Consider the following 17,994-nt stretch of genomic DNA (forward strand, 5'->3'; position numbering starts at 1 on the left):
ACCTACCCAATGGTACTCCTACACCACAACATCTAACCGGAAATTTTATTGCCAAATACGCCTTTATCCAATTAGTCGGAAGGAGCCAATTTGGGGGGATGCCTAGTGAAGACCCTCATTCTCATATGGAAACCTTTTGCGACTATTGTGATGCAATCTCTCAAACCGGTGTGACTCAAGACCAAATTCGATGGGTCTTATTTCCTTTTTCTCTAATCGGCACCGCGAAACAATGGTTGAAGGGCCTTGATAAGGCCACTCTCGGAATAGATTCTTGGAAGAAGTTGGCTGTAGCTTTCTACAAAAAATTCTACCCACCGGAAAAGACTAACATGCTAAGAGCTCAAATTACGGGTTTTAAGCAAAGGGATGAAGAATATTTGTATGAAGATTGGGAGCGGTTCAAGGGAATTTGTCGCTCATGTCGTCACCATGGACTTAGCGAATGGTTCTTGGTACAACAATTTTGGAATGGTTTATATGAAGATTCAAGGAACATTCTCAACATGGGATCAGATGGAATGTTCACCGAAGTTGATGACAATCAAACATGGAACAAGATTGAGGAAATGGCGGTCCATAATTCACAATATAGTAGACCTCGCAAGGCTACTAGAGGAGGAAAGCATGAAGTGGACTCCGTTACTCAATTGGGTGCTCAACTTAGTGCTCATATTGACACAATCAATTTGAAGTTTGAAAAAGCTATGGCTAGACTTGAAGAAGTCTCAAAATCACCAAAGTATCATGTTAATGCCATGACGGCATCCTCATCAATCCCAAGTGGGATATGTGAGAATTGTGGAACTTTGGGACATGACCAAGGTGAATGTAGGGGAACGAATGAACAAGTGAATGCTTTCCAAACATACAAGAGTGATACCCCTTATTCCAACTATTACAATAAAAACACCAAATTCCATCCAAATCTCTCATACAAAAGCCAAAATGTCCAAAACCCTCAAACAACATACACTCCACCACCCATGAGAAACCAAAATCAAAGACCCTTTTACAATCAAAACCAAGGTAATCCATACAATCACCAAAATGACCAAGGTTTTGATGTCCAAAAAGCGGTCCTCCAAATGCAAAAGAATCAACAAGAGTTTTTCACTCAAATGCAAAAAGATAGTCAAGCAAAGGAAACCACCATCAACAACATCCTAGCTCACACCAAGATGTTGGAAACCCAATTGACTCAACTAGCATCTTCAAGCTCACAAAGACAAAAGGGGCAATTACCACCTCAAAGTAATCCCCCAAGACATGAAACGGTTAGTGCCATTCACTTGAGAAGCGGTACAAGGTATGAAGCACCGAAGAAGCAAGTTGAGGATGAAGTTGTGGAAGCTAGTGATAAGGAAGAAATTGTGCAAAACTCCAAGGATGGAGAATCATCAAAAGAAGAAAGTTCAAAGAAAGATGAAGACAACGTCAAGGAGAAGGAGCCCATTGTGATTAGACTTCCTTTTTCCAAGTCGTCAAGCCAAGCCCAAATTTGATGATCAACATGGAAAGTTCATGGAAATTGTGAAGAATTTGGAGGTCTCGATTCCTTTCACGGAATTAATCAATCACGTGCCGGCCTATGCGAAATACATGAAAGATATCCTCACAAAGAAGAAGTCAATCCGGAAACTTGAGACTATCGCCTTCACTAAGGTGAGTAGTGCAATACTTCAAGGGAGTTCACCTCTAAAACTAAAGGATCCGGGAAGCTTCTCAATACCGTGTACCATTGGCGACACAACGATCAACAAAGCCTTATGTGATCTAGGGGCTAGTGTGAGTGTTATGCCGTACTCGGTGAGTAAAAGGTTAGGGATGGGAGAGCTTAAATGCACCAACATCACACTCCAAATGGCCGATAGATCGACGAAGACACCATTAGGGATATGGGAAGATGTCCCCGTACGAATTGGGAAGTTTTTCATCCCGGTGGACTTTGTCATTGTTGATATAAAGGAAGATTCCAACATTCCAATCATTCTAGGAAGACCTTTCCTACACACCGCGGGAGTGGTGATTGATGTGAAACATGGTGAGCTCACTCTAGAAATGGGAGATGAAAGCATAACCTTTAATCTTGACAAGACTATGAGAGCTCCTCGTTTGCATGAACCGTGTTTCATGATTGATCATTATAGCCGAAAGGATGAGAGGAAGAAATCGGAACTCCAATGGAAGAAGAAAATTGAAGATGCTCCATTCAAAGAGCAAGTAAATTGTGACAAGGAGAGCTTGCAAAGCTCCTCAAAATCAATCAAAGAAGAAAAGGATGGCCTCATTGGCCAAGAGAAGAATTTGGGAGAATTGTCTCCATCAAATCAAGAAATTTTTAATGATCAACTTAATGAAGTTTGTGGTCTTTGGGACGACGAATTTAAAGGGATTTTTAATCCCTACATTGGTAATGCCATCGATCAAGACCAACAACAAGGGCAAAGGACTATTGAAGACCTCTACCATGATAATGAACAAGCTTTTGATTACTTTTTCAAGGTGTTGAGCAACATCAACAACACCTTGAACATGCCCCCTTGACATCTCATCAAGAATGAGAGTTTGGTGGAGTCCTCCCTAAACCACCAGTTGTAAATATTTCTAACTCCCTAACTCGCATTTCAATACTTGTATTACATTTTCGTCATCTTTGGATTTTTATTTACTTTGATCAAGATAATTGTCATGTTTGAGAGAAGTGAGGGAGGGACTAATAATTTCAATTGATGTGTAGTGCTTTAGCTTTGTGTGGGGATGACGATTGCCTAGGCTAATCATGACTTAGTAGCGCCCCCACAATGACGAACACGAGATATGAAGAAGAATGGAAGGACGATAAGGGATATACATTGTACACGGATATAACTGAATCCGGGTACAAAGGGGTAGAATCTGAGCGGATTCAAGAGAATCCGCCCGTTTTCATGCAATCCGAGCGAACTGGACTGAAGACGCACGTCCCTATGAGATGCAATTTTGAAATATTTTTGACTGTAAGAGAATCCGGGCGTCCTGAACAGCAATCCGCCCGTCTCTGAAAATCCGTCCGTCTTAGGAAGAAGACGCCCGTCTTCTCTGCTGAGGAAAACAAGAAAAATTTCCTGGACTCAAATCCGCCCGTCTCTGAAGAATCCGCCCGTCCCTTATCAAGCGAATCCGAGCATCTTCTCTTGAATACGCCCGTCTTTAGGCGAGTTTTATCAAGCCCAGAAAGTGCAGAATCCGCCCGTATTGGGCAGAAACCGCACGGATTGCCCCTGCAGTTTGAATTTTTTCGGTCTTTATAAAATCCCTCCCACCTTCATTCATTCATTCATTCATTCATTCATTCATTCATAACACTACTTCAAAACATCAAAACCCTCATCCTCTCCATCACAAAAACAAAATTCCTCAACTACATTCACCAAAATCAAATCAAATCATCCTTCTAACAACAAATTAATCACTCCTTCTTCAATAAAACTCAAAACCAAGCACAAAATCTTCAACCTTTGAGTCGATTTTTGAATTCATAAAGGCAAAGCCTTTCACCTTTAAATCGATTTGGGTACACTACAAATTGAAGATTTTTCTTTCTTTTCTTGGTTAATTCATCAATGGCAAGGACTAAGGGAGCAACAAAGGCAACAAAGGCACCAAAGACACTTTCACAAAGGCAAAAGGCTCTTCAAGCAAAGAAAGCATTGGCTATGGTGGTAGCAACACCAAACTTGGAAGTGCAACAACAACAACAACCTTCTATGGGAGCAACAACATCTTCTACTCCGGAAATCGATCAACTTTTGCATTATCCGGAGGTAACTTTTATTTCCGAAACCCATAGAAATACTTTTGCCAAGTTTGCTAGGAAATCACTTCAATCCACCAAATTTATTTGTGAAGTCACCTTGGGAAAGTTGGGTGTCCTTGAGCAAACTAGAGCCTTTTTCAAAGCCATGGGGTTAGAGAAATTATTTGAGTCAAAAGAATTGACATACCCTTCCTTTACCTTGGAATTTTTGAGTTCTTTGAAAGTCACCAAAGTTGAGAGTAGGGAGAATCTCGAGTTTCGTCTAGCTAATGTTAGTAGACGCATTTCCTTTAGGGAATTGGGTGGAATCTTGGGTCTTAGTGATGAACCGAGTTATTTTAAGAATTATGGAAAGTATGACCCCGACCCTCTTTGGGAGGCAATTTCCGGAAGGAAATTTGAGGACTTTCACGCGAGTCGTGCTCTTTTAGTCCACCATCCGGGCATAAGAGTATGGCACAAGGTCATAGGAAACACCATTATTGCAAGGAAAGATACCAACCATTTCACCAAACTTGATTTTATTCTTCTTGAATCGGCTTTGAACATTGGAAGAGTACATACCAAGCCTTTCAATTCTTTGAGGCTCTTGGTAGATAGATGGCTCAACATTGATTGTGGGAAGAAAGGCACTACCGTTATTGTCAATGGCGGTCTAGTCACTATCCTAGCTAAGTACTTTGATCCTAACTTCAACAAGAATAACAAGTATAAAGCAAAGGAGGGTGGTCATCTTGTTGATTTGCATACTATGATACACAAGTACAAGTGGGTTGCCCATAACCCCCTTGACACTAAGTACGGATGGCTCACTAGTGAAGCTAGATCGTTTACTTTGCCTTCAAAGATTTGTCGTCTAAGTGTCCACCGGACCAATTATCTACTTCCCCTTTCTAAAGAGGCCGAGTATATTATCCAACAACAAACGGGTGAACTTAAAATGCCCTCCTCTTCCATTGTCATACCACCTTACCCCTTTGAGTATCAAGAGTTCAAGCCGGAAGGAGTTGAAGCTAGACATGATTATGCAAGCAATGCACAAGCAAGCCTTTGAGGATCGGAAAAATGCTTACTTGGCTCAATATCAACCCCTCTTACACATAGCTAGGCAAGGACTACTTGATCCATCATGTCCTTTGCCTAGTTGGGCGGATAGAGAAGTCCTATTTCCGGGTGCATCTAGGGTCGTTTCGGGTGACAATGAGGTTGTTGGTAATGAAGAAGTTGATGATAACATTGATGAGGAAGCAAGTGAAGAAGGAGAGAAGGATGGTGAAGAAGATGATGAGCAAGATGAGGAAGAAAGTGAAGAATCAAATGAAGAGGGAAGTGGCAATGAGACCACTTCTAATGAGGAAAGTGATGATGGTGATAATATGATGGAAGATTAGCAAGCCTTGGAGGCTCCTAGCCTCTCATGGTTTGTCTATTTCTCTCTTTGTTTTTATTATTTTTCTTGATCATTGTTGGAGTAGTCCTAGCACCATAGAGGACTTACACCTCGGTACCATTGAGATGTTCTCATTTTATTGTTCCCATTTTCAAAATCCAAAATGACAAATTAGTTTCATGCATTGCATAGTGTATGCATGAACTACACCCATCCTTGGGCATTAGCAATAGTGTCTCATTCGGTTTGGGGAAGTTAATGCAAACACAATGGGAGGTAATCTAAATTATCCTCTCCGTCATAACAAAAACCATGCATCATGTAGTATAGCTTAGTGTAGATTGCATTTAGTATAGAAATCATACATCATCTTTGCATAATTTCCATCATTTTGGCCATTGAGGACAATGCCCATATTAGTGTGGGGATGGGAATTCTAACATTTAACTCTTATTCAAAAATCCAAAAAAAAAAAATTGAAAAATTTCGAAAATCATAAAAATTTGAAAATTGAAAACCCAAAAACATTTTTTTTCCTTTTATAGTCTTATGTATATATTGTTTTGTATATATTATGTTTGTTCTATCCTTGTTCACATTGATCGACTACGCCACATCCGAGACATGGGGATATTGAAGACCGCATGGTATGATCTTTCCAATCTCCTTTTTCCTCTTTATGTTAATGACTATGTGGCTTTATTTTGATTGATGCGGTATAACAATGTGAACTTAGGACTTGCATTTAGTTTATATGTCATATTAGTTGGTAGAATCATATGCATTAGGATGTTTATATGTTAGTTGCATCATGGCATGTAGTTGCATGTTAGAAAATTTTGCGAAACCGTCTACTTGGGAAGCTTGACAAGTGTATATAGGCCTTAGTAGATGCTTTTTATTCTTAAGACTTTGCTTGTTAGAATACTTGTAAAACACCCTAGGATGTATCATGCTAGTATCCTTTGACCCATGGATTAAGGCCTAGTCAAGAGTACCTTGTGGTGTGATAACTCCTTGGCTACCGTTTATTCCAAGGTGACCCTTGAAACCATGCAACTATCATTCATCCATGTTCTACCACATTTTTGTCAACAAAAGGGAATGGGCACAAAAAGAAATCAATTTGAGTTCAATGAAATGAAAAGAGAAAGAAAGTTTGCAAAAATGCATCAAATGAAAACGGGAGCAAAAATAGAACTCCTATGCTTCAAATAGAAGGCACCCTCGTTACTAATTGGGGTGACTTTGAAAATGTTCAAAAGAAAATGCAAAAAGTTGAAAAATTGTCAAGTGTTGAAAAGCCAAAAATCAAAAGAAATGGCAAAGAAAGTGTTCTCAAATGTCAAATGCCACAAGTAATTTGGGGGGGAAAACAAAAACAGAGCAAACTCCCAAAGTGAAACTCAAATACTATCGATCCCTTTTCCATCTTATCCATTTTTGTGCATGGTAGAGAGGGGACGACCCTTCTTCTTGTCTAGGCAAGAGGGAGAATTCCGCGATCCTCCAGTGTTTCTAACACCATAGGGAGTCTACTCTTGACAAAAGCATTTAACGATTGAGGACAAAGGTACCCTAGCTTGACACAACTTGGAGGTGATTTATTGGTATCCTTCTAGGCTTAGTAGTTTGAAGAAATTGCATCTATGAAGGAATGTGTACCCTTGAATTGCTTCCCTTGTAGATAATTTCCGCCACTTAGATGAGGAAAGTGTCTATTCTTTTGTAGATGCATCCATTATGTGATTTTGTGTGCTTAATGTTTGGATGTGTCGCCATTTTGGCAAGACCCACCTTGCCTTGCAAGAAGGCATCGTACCTCATGGTTGTCTTGTTGTGAGTTGAAGGAGCGGAGTGAGACCCGCTTATTGTCTCATATCGGCTGTAATACCCCAAATATATTGGATGTTTTAAATGTTTAAATAGATTTTAAAGATGAAAGAAAAATAAAGTTTTCGGTTTTAGAAGAAATTATGTTGTGCTATTTTAGTTGGACCGTATTATTGGTCTTTGTATTCCTAGTCCAATATAATATGCAATTCAATTTATTCCTTAACAATACCAAATCCTACCACAATTTAACCTATTACTATCATATATAATTACCCCTTATTGTTGCCTCTAGCTCTTACGCCTCTTCATCTATCACAATTACCAATTATCAACTAAAGTTAATTATAATCTTCTATTCCAATGTGTGGCAATGGGCTACAATATTTGACGTTCATCCACTGTCTGCACTTTCAGTCCTTAGTTATCGTAGATCGTCGTCTGCTTCTTTCACTGTTGTAGATTATCATTCAATACTTTAAGTCGGTCTTACCAAATTTTAAGGTAACACGATTTTACCGATCCTATTATTATATTATTGTTCGGGGTTGTATGAAATTGTGTTTATTCTACATGTTTTATGTGATCAATTGATTGTTGTAGGTGGTATGCAATAATTGTTATTAATATTAATAATAGTAGTAATTATTCCGTCGTAGTTTGTGAGATGGGTTAATTTATGCGTGGGTTTGCGACTGTCTATCGAGATCAATTTGCAGATGGTGGAAATTTGATATTGAATAAAAAGGAGTTTGGTAATGTACCGGGAATATTACGATGTAGCTATGAGGATATTACGTGATGTCAATTGACAGTGGGATTGATAAGGAGGTAGCACATGCATCATTATTAATAATTTCATCTTGTTATTCGGTAAAATCGTGTTACCTTAAAATTTGGTAAGACCGACTTAAAGTATTGAATGATAATCTACAACAGCGAAAGATGCAGACGACGATCTACGATAACTAAGGACTGAAAGTACAGATAGTGGATGGACGTCAAATATTGTAGCCCATTGCCACACATTGGCATAGAAGATTGTAATTAACTTTAGTTGATAATTGATAATTGTGATAGATGAAGAGGCGTAAGAGCTAGAGGCAACAATAAGGGGTAATTATATATGATAGTAATAGGTTAAATTGTGGTAGGATTTGGTATTGTTAAGGAATAAATTGAATTGCATATTATATTGGACTTGGAATACAAAGACCAATAATACGGTCCAACTAAAATAGCACAACATAATTTCTTCTAAAACCGAAAACTTTATTTTTCTTTCATCTTTAAAATCTATTTAAACATTTAAAACATCCAATATATTTGGGGTATTACATCGGCTATGTTATTAGGTTAGTTTAAATAATGGTCCTAGTCTTTGTCACCTCTTTACTCGGGACGAGCAAAGGTTTGGTTTGGGGATATTTGATGTGACCATAATTAGCGCATATTTAGCCCCCGAATTAGCCTTGTTCCCACGCTTTTTAGCGCATATTTGGGTCATTTATTATCTTTAGTTCTTTGTTTTGTATATTCTTTGAGATTTTGATACCTTGGTAGGAAAGGAGTAAGAATCTTGCATTTTCATGGCAAAACGAGACTAAATTGATCGAATTCAATGACCAAGCATCAAGGAGAGACAAGATTAGAAGGCCTTTGTACATATGATAGTAGATGAGCAATGTTGAGAAAGGATCCTTGAGTCCCCAAGGAAATTATGAAGAAAAGGGAAGAAAAGAAGAAGAAGTCTTGCTGAGGCACAATCCGTGCGGATTGTCCACAATCCGACCGTCCTCCACCTGCACAATCCGTGCGGTTTTCCACCAATCCGCTCGGGTTCCATCGCCACAATCCGCCCGGATTCTCTCCAATCCCCTCGGGTTCCATCGCCAGAATCCGCCAGTCCCGACCCTAATCCGCCCAGATTCCTCTACAGCGCGATTTCCTCTTCTCCAAGCTACAAAGAAATAAGCCTTTCCATCGAAAAATACCGGCTCCTCCCTGCTCAATCTAAAAAGTGTAATTACTAGTTTAGCCCTTAGTTAACCCTAATGCATCCCCCTAATTTCCACTATAAATACCCCATTAGTCTAATTAGAAGAGCATGTTCTTCTTATCAATAATTAGAGTAGTTAATATCAATCAAATCTCTCTTTAGTTTTGTAATCAACAATTAATCAAGTTCTAATACAAGTTTTATTTCCTTAATCTCTCTTTTGTTCATCCTTTATTTTGGGTAATTTAAGATTATTTGGGTTATTGTTGGGAAATTGACAACCTCTCAATCAAGCATCAAGTACTTCTTTTATCTTTGCTTTATTATTGGAATCATTAGTAGGTATAATTCTCTTAATCCCTTTTTAATTATTGTTAATTACTTTCATTTATTCATCATGTTTCATTTTGTTGGTATGATTGACAACCTTGCTAGCATGATCAACATAATAATGAGTGAGTAGTCTCTTAGCTAGGGTTAATGGATGATTAGGGAAACCAACATGGAGAATGATTCATGCTTAAATTAATATGCTTTCATGTTTTATTTGCTTGCTTGTTTTGATCTCAACTCATGCACATGTTATATTTGATGAAATGCTAAGCCTATGAATCCTTGCATTTACCACCATCTCCTATCTTTTCAATGAGACTTGTAAGACATAACCCAACTCGAGTCTCATTAGACCATGCATGTTGTTGAGTAGGGAAGACTAAGTCGACCTGTAGGTGTTGTACAATCTAATCGATTCGGCTCCGGGACCCAAACTTTCCTAGGATTGTAAGATATAACCCAACTCAATCCATCACAACAATAATTGCTTGCTTATAATTTGAGAACATGTTTGTATGATCAATTCCCATGAATCCCCTATGACCCCATGACACCCTAGTGCTTTTTAATCAATTGTTTACACCTCTTTTAATTCATCTTGCTTGTTTATTTCCATTGCTATTTTAGTTAGTGACCTTCTACATCAACCCAAATTGTGACACCCCTAAGATACCATTAGTTTCAATAGAAATCTCATTTCAATACCCGTCCCTTGGATCCGACCTTTACTTGCCTCTTTACTAATTGTAGAGTTGTTTGTGAAGTTACAAATTGTGTTTTGATTCGGATGTGACCCAACGACCACACCTTTTAATTGTGAACACGAAACGGACCGATCAAAAGGACATGAGTTTTGGTGGCCTTCTTAATCTCCAGACAGATATGGTTCCAGGTGCTCTTGCTCATTGGCTTTCTTACCAGATTCAACACATAATTATGCTCCTATATGAAAGGGCAACTTCAAATAACGGGTGATGATGTTCATTTATCACTTGGTATTCCAATGGGTGCAAATGATGTCACGATAGCTTCCTCAATAGATAGAAGTGTTGATTTCATTGAGTTTAAGAGTAGATGGTTGACACAATTCAATAACAAAGATCCCATAAAGGTTGATGTTAAGGATATACTATTGCTACTTATAAGCCAAAGAGACGGTGGGGAAGAGTTTAAAAGAAATTTTATTGTATTCATTGTCTCAGCATTTTTAATGGGCGTAAAAGGAACTTGTGCCAGCTTGCGTATGTTGAAGTGTCTGCAAGATATTTCAGCTGTCTCATCATTAAACTGGTGTAAATTCACTCGACCGCAGTTTATTGAAGCAGTTAAAAATTGGAAAAGTTCTGAAAATGATAACTTTGCAGGGCCTATCATGGTGTTTGTGTTTATCTATCTTGATAGAGTATCCTTTAGTTACTTTTCAGTTCCTCGAGTTTTCCCCACAATAGTTTCATCGACGAAGGAAAGGATTAAATCTAGGCTTAAGGAGGAGATGAAGGATGGGTTTGGTACTGGAGGTGTTCTATGTCGTATTGTCAAGGGTATAGTTCAAGAAGTAACTTTCAGTATTTCAACACAATCAGATATGTTTGAGGCTTCCATTCGACAAGCGGAGACTACTGAGGATCCGAAGGTTACTGACAACCTGACGGTTAATGAGGATCAGAAGTCTACTGAGACAGTGGCGAAGGAAAGTAAACAGAGCAGTATTTTTTCCGTAAAGAAATTGGCAAAAGATGCAAACATTCTTCCTCTTGCTTATTCTAGCTTCTCAAAGTCGCTGGCAGAAGCTAAAATGAATTATCCAGAGTGTAAGATTGTACAACAGATGGCTCAAATGACGTCTGTTTTAAGTGATTGTAGCTATTCATCAGATCCTACAACAGAGGGATTGAATATTCCTGGAAACAAAGTTAAAAAGCCTGAGAGAGTGGAAGAGAAGGAAGCTGACAAAGTGAAAGAGAAGGGAGCTGACATGGTAAAAGAGAAAGGGGCTGAGAAAGTGAAAGAGGATACAGCTGAGAAAGTGAATGGTGCTTGTTGTAATGAAGATGATAGTGAGGAGCGGGATCCACTTACTAAGTTTGGGAAACTGAAATTTGAAAGTGAGGATGAGTTGTGGCAGCTTTTGTTAAATTAGAGATTACTTTGGGAAAACGGCCAGCAAATCAGACAAGTAAGGTTAAGCAAAAAGCAACTCGTGTAATGGCTTCTGATCCTGTTGCCGTCAAGACCAAGGCAAAGTCAGTTTCTCCTATTATTTTGGACTCTGAGTCGCAAGAGTTTGAGTCACTAAATTTTGAGAAAAAAGCAAAATCGTCATCATTTGTTCGTCGGTCTCCACGGCTTAATCACCCCTCTCCTCTAAAGTTTACACCTCCTTCCCTTCCATTGGATAAGGATTTTACCCCACCTTCATTTACATTACTTAGTTCAGAATCACAATCACAAGGAGATGAGTTTAAAAAGTTCTGTGAAAAGGCTGTAGATCTTGGAGACGGAATTGAAGTTGTAGAACCACTTGTTGTTGAACCCCTTTCTTCATTGCCACAAAAAGAACCAGCCCCCATTACGAGAGCAATGCTTAAGAGAAAGAGAGTTGAAACAAAATTTTTTTGATCCCCTTTCCTTCAGAGAAGTATTCTAATTGCTGAGAGTTTGAATAAATTTGAAAAAGATTTATTGGAAAATGTATTTTTAGAGTCATCTGAAGAAAGGTATGAATTTTTTTAACATTTCTGTATGAATTTATGTTACATACTTGTTTTTAATTTAATTAACTTGTGTTACTAACTTTTATATATACCTGTTTTATCCAGTGAGATTCTATTCCAATGTGAGCAACACAAACTTAGTCGGGCAGATTTGAAGACAATAGTGATAGGTGATAGGATCCCTAAATCTCTCATATACGCTTGGTGTTTCATTTTGAACAAAGGTGAAACGCGCAGAGCTGCCAGTTCACCGTATAGGGTGTATCTTCCGAAAACAGATGATGAAGTAACTTCTATAACTATCTCATGTTATTCTCGGAATTATTCATGTGTATCTCTTCTGCATTCATACTCACTGCATTTCTAATTTTTTTTTATGAGCAGGATCCTCGTACTACTACTCATACTGCCGGCATTTATCACAATTTTGAAGGAGCAAATCTTGTAAGTGCATTAGGTTTTTTCATTAATATTTATTAATCACTGTGCCCAGTTTCCTATTATTTTTATCATGTGGTACTTATTTTTCTTTTTTTGCAAACATGGAATTTCCAGATATTTGTTCCAATAATATCTGAGACGCCTTTTGTGTTTTGTGTTAAATTCATAACAATGAAGCTGAAAATTCTACATGTCATGAAGCCAAAATCTGTCAACTATGCAACACTGATTCAACCTACGGTATGTGACGATGGCTAATCTGTTTTATCATTCGTTTTTTGATTGTGTGTTTGTGGGTTTCCTATTAATTTGGTTTGGCTAAACTAATTTGTTAAATGCAGAAACAATTTGTTATGAATTGCTTGGTCCAAAACAAGATTCCGTCTATAGAAGACGTCAAGGGGCTAGTGGCAGAGGAGTATATTCCGAAATCAAATTTGGGTGATGGAGTTGATTCCGAAATTTATCTCATGCGTTTGTTGGAGAAGTATAGAGGCACTAGAAAGGGTTTTCCTTTGGGTCTAAACTATGTAAGTTGTGATTCATATAGTATAAACTCAGTGTATGGGGTTTATTTACTTGGTTGCATTGCTTTAAATTGCTAGATACATACATCTAGCTAGCTATATACACTTCAAAATAAAACATAAGTCGACTCAAGACAGAGTCTATATACATGTAATGGTTAACATATATTTCAATTTGTTTTGTAGCACAATCAACTTAAGCTTTTTGCTGCAAGAGTTTGCTCTGAAATTTGTTGTTTCAACGGTAATCAACTGAAGGATAAAGTCTTATCACAAGCTGGATCTTCGTGTTTGGATGTGAGGTATCCTTTTATCCTTTATTAAATATAAGCATAAAACATTTCAATGAAGTTGTACTTATCAGAAGCTGTATTTTTGTGTTTAGTACTCAATAGTCGGCGATAAATTTAATTGTTTGATTTGACACTGATTTTCTAGGTTTAAAGCAGTTGACGAATAGTTCCAAAATAAAAGACAGTCACAACGTCAACGTCAACGTCAACTTACAGACACGGAACTCCTTGGTGTTGTTATGAGGCGGGGCAAAGACGTCGAGTAAGTTGTTAAATTGATAACATATTTGTACAATTCTCCATGTTGATGCACTTTGTTCTAATTATTTTCATATGTAGTTTAAATGAGTTTCTTGTGCAAACTGAGTGGATGGGAGTGTGCCGAAAAGCAATGCAAAGTTCGCAAAATCGTCACTGGGTAATGGATTTGGTAAGTATGTAGATATTTTTTTTTTTTATATTTATATTGATGTATGTGTGACAATTTTAGAATATGATGATTTATATGTAAGTGCTTGATATGTATGGTGTGATGTGCACATATGATAGAAATGATATTCTCTACTTGCCATCAACAATGCAGGTGCTTTTTGTTTCAGATTCAAAATGCACGTTTCTGATATTTTAGTAGTCCATATCTAACCCATTTTTTTAAAAAAAAAATCTAGTTTGCTAAGCCCTCCTTAAGTCCTAAGAATGGAAACATTGTCTGGTGTCCTCATCTAAAGATGCACTACAAGCCTAAAAATGGAACAACTATTGATAAGGTAATTTTTTTAAATGGAATTTTTGCAAACCTACTTTTTTTTATTGAAGTGTCTATTGTTCGTGTAACCTCCACTTTGTTTGGTGTATTTGTGTCCATTTTCGGAACGAAGTCAACTTTGTGTTTGACAATTCATTTTTGACTTTGTTTATCTTTGTAGGTTTTTTTCACGATTGGCAAAAATGGTAATCATTGGATAGCTTGTGTGTTGGACTTGAAGAAGCAGGAAAACTATATTTTGGATTCATGCAAGCCAAATACAAAAAATATAGATGAAATGGAGGATTATACTTCTTATGTGGAGGATATTGTATGGACTTTACTCGTGTTTGTTATAATTATGCTTTTGGTATTATTAGTTATAATTGAATAAAGCTATTAATATTTTGATGATTGTTTGTCATTCAAAGGTATTCCATGTTTCAAATCAGTTCGACCACCACAATGGTTACAAACATCTAAAGGGCATTATCTTGTTTCCTTCTATTATTGTGGATGTACCTCAGCAAGAAAACATGTAAGTTTTCTTAAATCAATAAATTCTGATCTACTAATGTAGAATGTCTCTATAACAGATTGCAGTTTTTTCAATCTCACACTGAATTTTTGTGTAGTTATGATTGTGGACTATATGTTATGAAGTTTCTGGAAGGCGCATTAGTAGATCAGAATTTATGGTAGGACAAGAACTACTTTAAAGTGAGTTTAATGGACTTAATAACTATTTTTATTATATTGAAAAATTTGGTTGAGACAATGTGGGCTGCCCTAAATACAACATGTTGGTTGAATGTCTACTGGGAAAAAAGTAATGCCTAGCCGACATGTTGTTTGAATTTTCATTTCACTTGTTTCTAACTAAATTTGTACCATTTTATTTTGCAGAATATCATTGGTTATCATCGAGAAATTATGTTGAAACTATTAATATGGGAGAAAAATACTCTGAAGGTAAAATACACAGCTTTATTACAATAGTTACACTTATTTAAACTGCTGTGTATTAAGACTACGTTGTTGTTGATACACCTCATAGTTTTACCTTCAAGGGACTGAAGTGGATACACATCTCCTGTGTTATAGATATACATCTGCTGCTGTGTAGATACACACAGGGCATGTTATCTGAAAGACCCTTGTAGGAGGAGGGGGGTGTGGAATTTAAAGCAGATACACATATCCTGTTTTCTAGATACACATAGGGCATGTGTATGTTTCAAGACCCTAGGGGATATAGTTGTATTTACTTAAACGGCTGGATACATATCTATGTGAGACCAGTTACATGCCTCTTTGCTGTGAATCAAGACTACGTAGTTTTTGAGACTAACAAATTTTTGTCAGGAGTGTCTATTCCTCGTGGTACTGAACAGAAAACCAATTAATTTGTCATAGTGCACGCCGAAAGTATACTTCTTAGGGTTCAACTTCATTTAACCTTAAAGGCACTATCGTTTTGCCTAGACAAATGGAGAGGAGGGAAAAAAATAAGGTGGACAGTTGAAATAAGAGTGGATACACATCTCCTGTTTTCTAGATACGCATCTGCCAGTGAGTAGATACACATAGGGCATGTGTATATATGAAAGACCTTAGGGTTATTTTTTATTTGTTGATTTATTAAAGTAACTTAATGTCACTTTTTTCATGTTTTTTTTTGCCAGGTCAGTTGCTAGGGTCTTTTTAAGAAGATGGATGAACTCTAGTTTTCTGGATTTTTTGTGTTTTCTTATGGTGGTGTTTGTAATTCAGTTTGTTCATTCTCTTTTGTGAACATTGTCAAATTCACAATATGTTATTCAAATTCAGAATATGTTATTCAAACATTCTTGCACCATTTAAGAAATGAAGTATATTCAAATTTGTCCATCGAACTCGATTCATTATCGTTGTGTGGTTGACATGCTTGGAGAGGGTGATCTACAATAGTCCAAATTTACATTACACTAGTCAAACCATTTTTTATTGAATAATTCGGAGTAATAAAGAACACGATGATTATTTTAATTCATAATTTTTATTACTTGCTTTGTAATCACAAATGATGGGATTGCATATTATGCCATTGATGTGTGGTTTATTAGAAGAGTGTATGCCTTCTAGAATTCGAGGCTATTATTTTTGGGTGACTCGCGTGATATACGTGATTTGCAGATTATTATGTATTTTTGTGGGTTTATCCAATGCGCATCAAAGATTAAAAAAAAAATACGGCCTACGAGTGCCTCTGTCACCAAAAAAAAAACGGAAATTATTACAGGTATAAATTGGGCAGCTGTGGATGTTGAGCTTTCATTTTCTTTAATTTTCATGATAGTTACTAAATCATACTCAATACTAGTATTAGTTTAGACTAACTAGCAATCGACCTCTCACCACCTCGTTTTAATAGTGACTAATAGAGTTTTGATTTTAAACTTAGAATTTATATTTATGTTATGCATAATGTTAAGTGATTAGACAATTTGATGGTGTGCTCATTCTATATACTCCTCTAGATCTTGTACTGACAGTCGACACTCTTGCTGGAAGACTACATCACCTTTTTCCAAACCTGATCTCGGCCATTCAATAATTAACTAAAAATTTGCTAGGATGCTGCGTTGATACTTATTCTACCTGGAATACCCAATGATTCAATCCAATTGGCCGAGTGTGGACAGTAAAAGGAAACAAAAATAGAAAACTAGGAACTTCTATTATTGTCCAACATGATAATCCTTCGAAGTCTTCAATACTACAAGTTTTCAGTTGTAAGCAAACCAACAAGACAATCCTTCCGCAATTTAGAGTTAGATATTACATACTTTTTTGGTAGTTTTTACATACTACTAAGTCCACAACAATACTGTAAATGGCTTACACTTTTACTCACTGAAATCAAACTAAAAATAACTTTTGAGTAGCTTGACTGGGGCAATCACTTTTGAGTGATATGACTCGGGCAATTTCTACTATCGTGATGAGTCATTTCACCACATGCACGACAATTCCTAAGAGGCTTTTCATTTTCTTGTACTGCTTTTTCCTTGCTTGAAGTAATGCATCTTCCCGATCCCTTATTCTTGCACTTTTCTGGTGGTACAAAACTAGCTTCAGTAGGAATTTTTGACCCAATAAGCATCTCAATTTCAGCTTTCTTGTTTTTTGACTTCCCACTTTTGATAGAGTTGATCGATACACGAACAAATGTAGAGGCAGCAGAAAACCGTTAAGAGGTCTTAATAACAGAACTCGAAAACGTTAGAGCACAATTGAAGTTTGTTGAACATCACAATGAACGTATGCGTAGACAGTTGAAGGAAAAGAAAAATAGGAACTACACAGAAGCCGACATGGACAATCAATACATCGCTGGTGTGAATGCTTTGTAGAAGTCTTACGCTGAAGTCTGTCGTTCAATCTCTGACAATTGGACACCAGTTCTGAAAGCCATAGAACTTATGGATGGATACAAAAACCCTTTTAAGGATGAGTCAGTGGAAGTTGAGAGCATTGTGCAAGGACCTGCATGCAGGCGTCAGAGAACAGAATAAAGATATAAAAATCTATCCATGATGGTCCAGGGTTCCTGCTTTAAAATATTTGTTTAAAATATTTGTTGCTTCAAAAATAATGTTTTTAATATCTTAGAACGTTGATGTTTATTGTGTAACTACTATGGTCCAAATTATTGTTTATGTGTAATGTTTAACTACTATTTAGAGAATAACATTGGAATAACAGAAGTCCTTATCAGAATAATAGTGCAATAACAGTAGAATAATGGTGGAATAACAATAGAATTACAGTTAAGAAAAAACCGCCATTTACAGTTGAACAAAAATGGATAGTGTTTGTAGAAAGAAAAAGTAATAGGAAAGCTTAATTAAAGTAGAATAACAGTGGAATAAGTGTAG

General features: G+C 37.0%; 1 non-coding gene across 1 annotated transcript; it reads right to left on the reverse strand.

The window, feature by feature from the left end:
- Positions 1 to 332: 332 nt before the first annotated feature.
- LOC141644717 (small nucleolar RNA R71) lies at positions 333 to 439 on the reverse strand. The gene has a single exon (XR_012544327.1). It is a non-coding gene; the product is annotated as a small nucleolar RNA R71 (small nucleolar RNA).
- Positions 440 to 17,994: the final 17,555 nt, after the last annotated feature.

This window comes from Silene latifolia, chromosome 2 (genome assembly GCF_048544455.1).
Source record: "Silene latifolia isolate original U9 population chromosome 2, ASM4854445v1, whole genome shotgun sequence".
NCBI classification, from domain to species: domain Eukaryota; kingdom Viridiplantae; phylum Streptophyta; class Magnoliopsida; order Caryophyllales; family Caryophyllaceae; genus Silene; species Silene latifolia.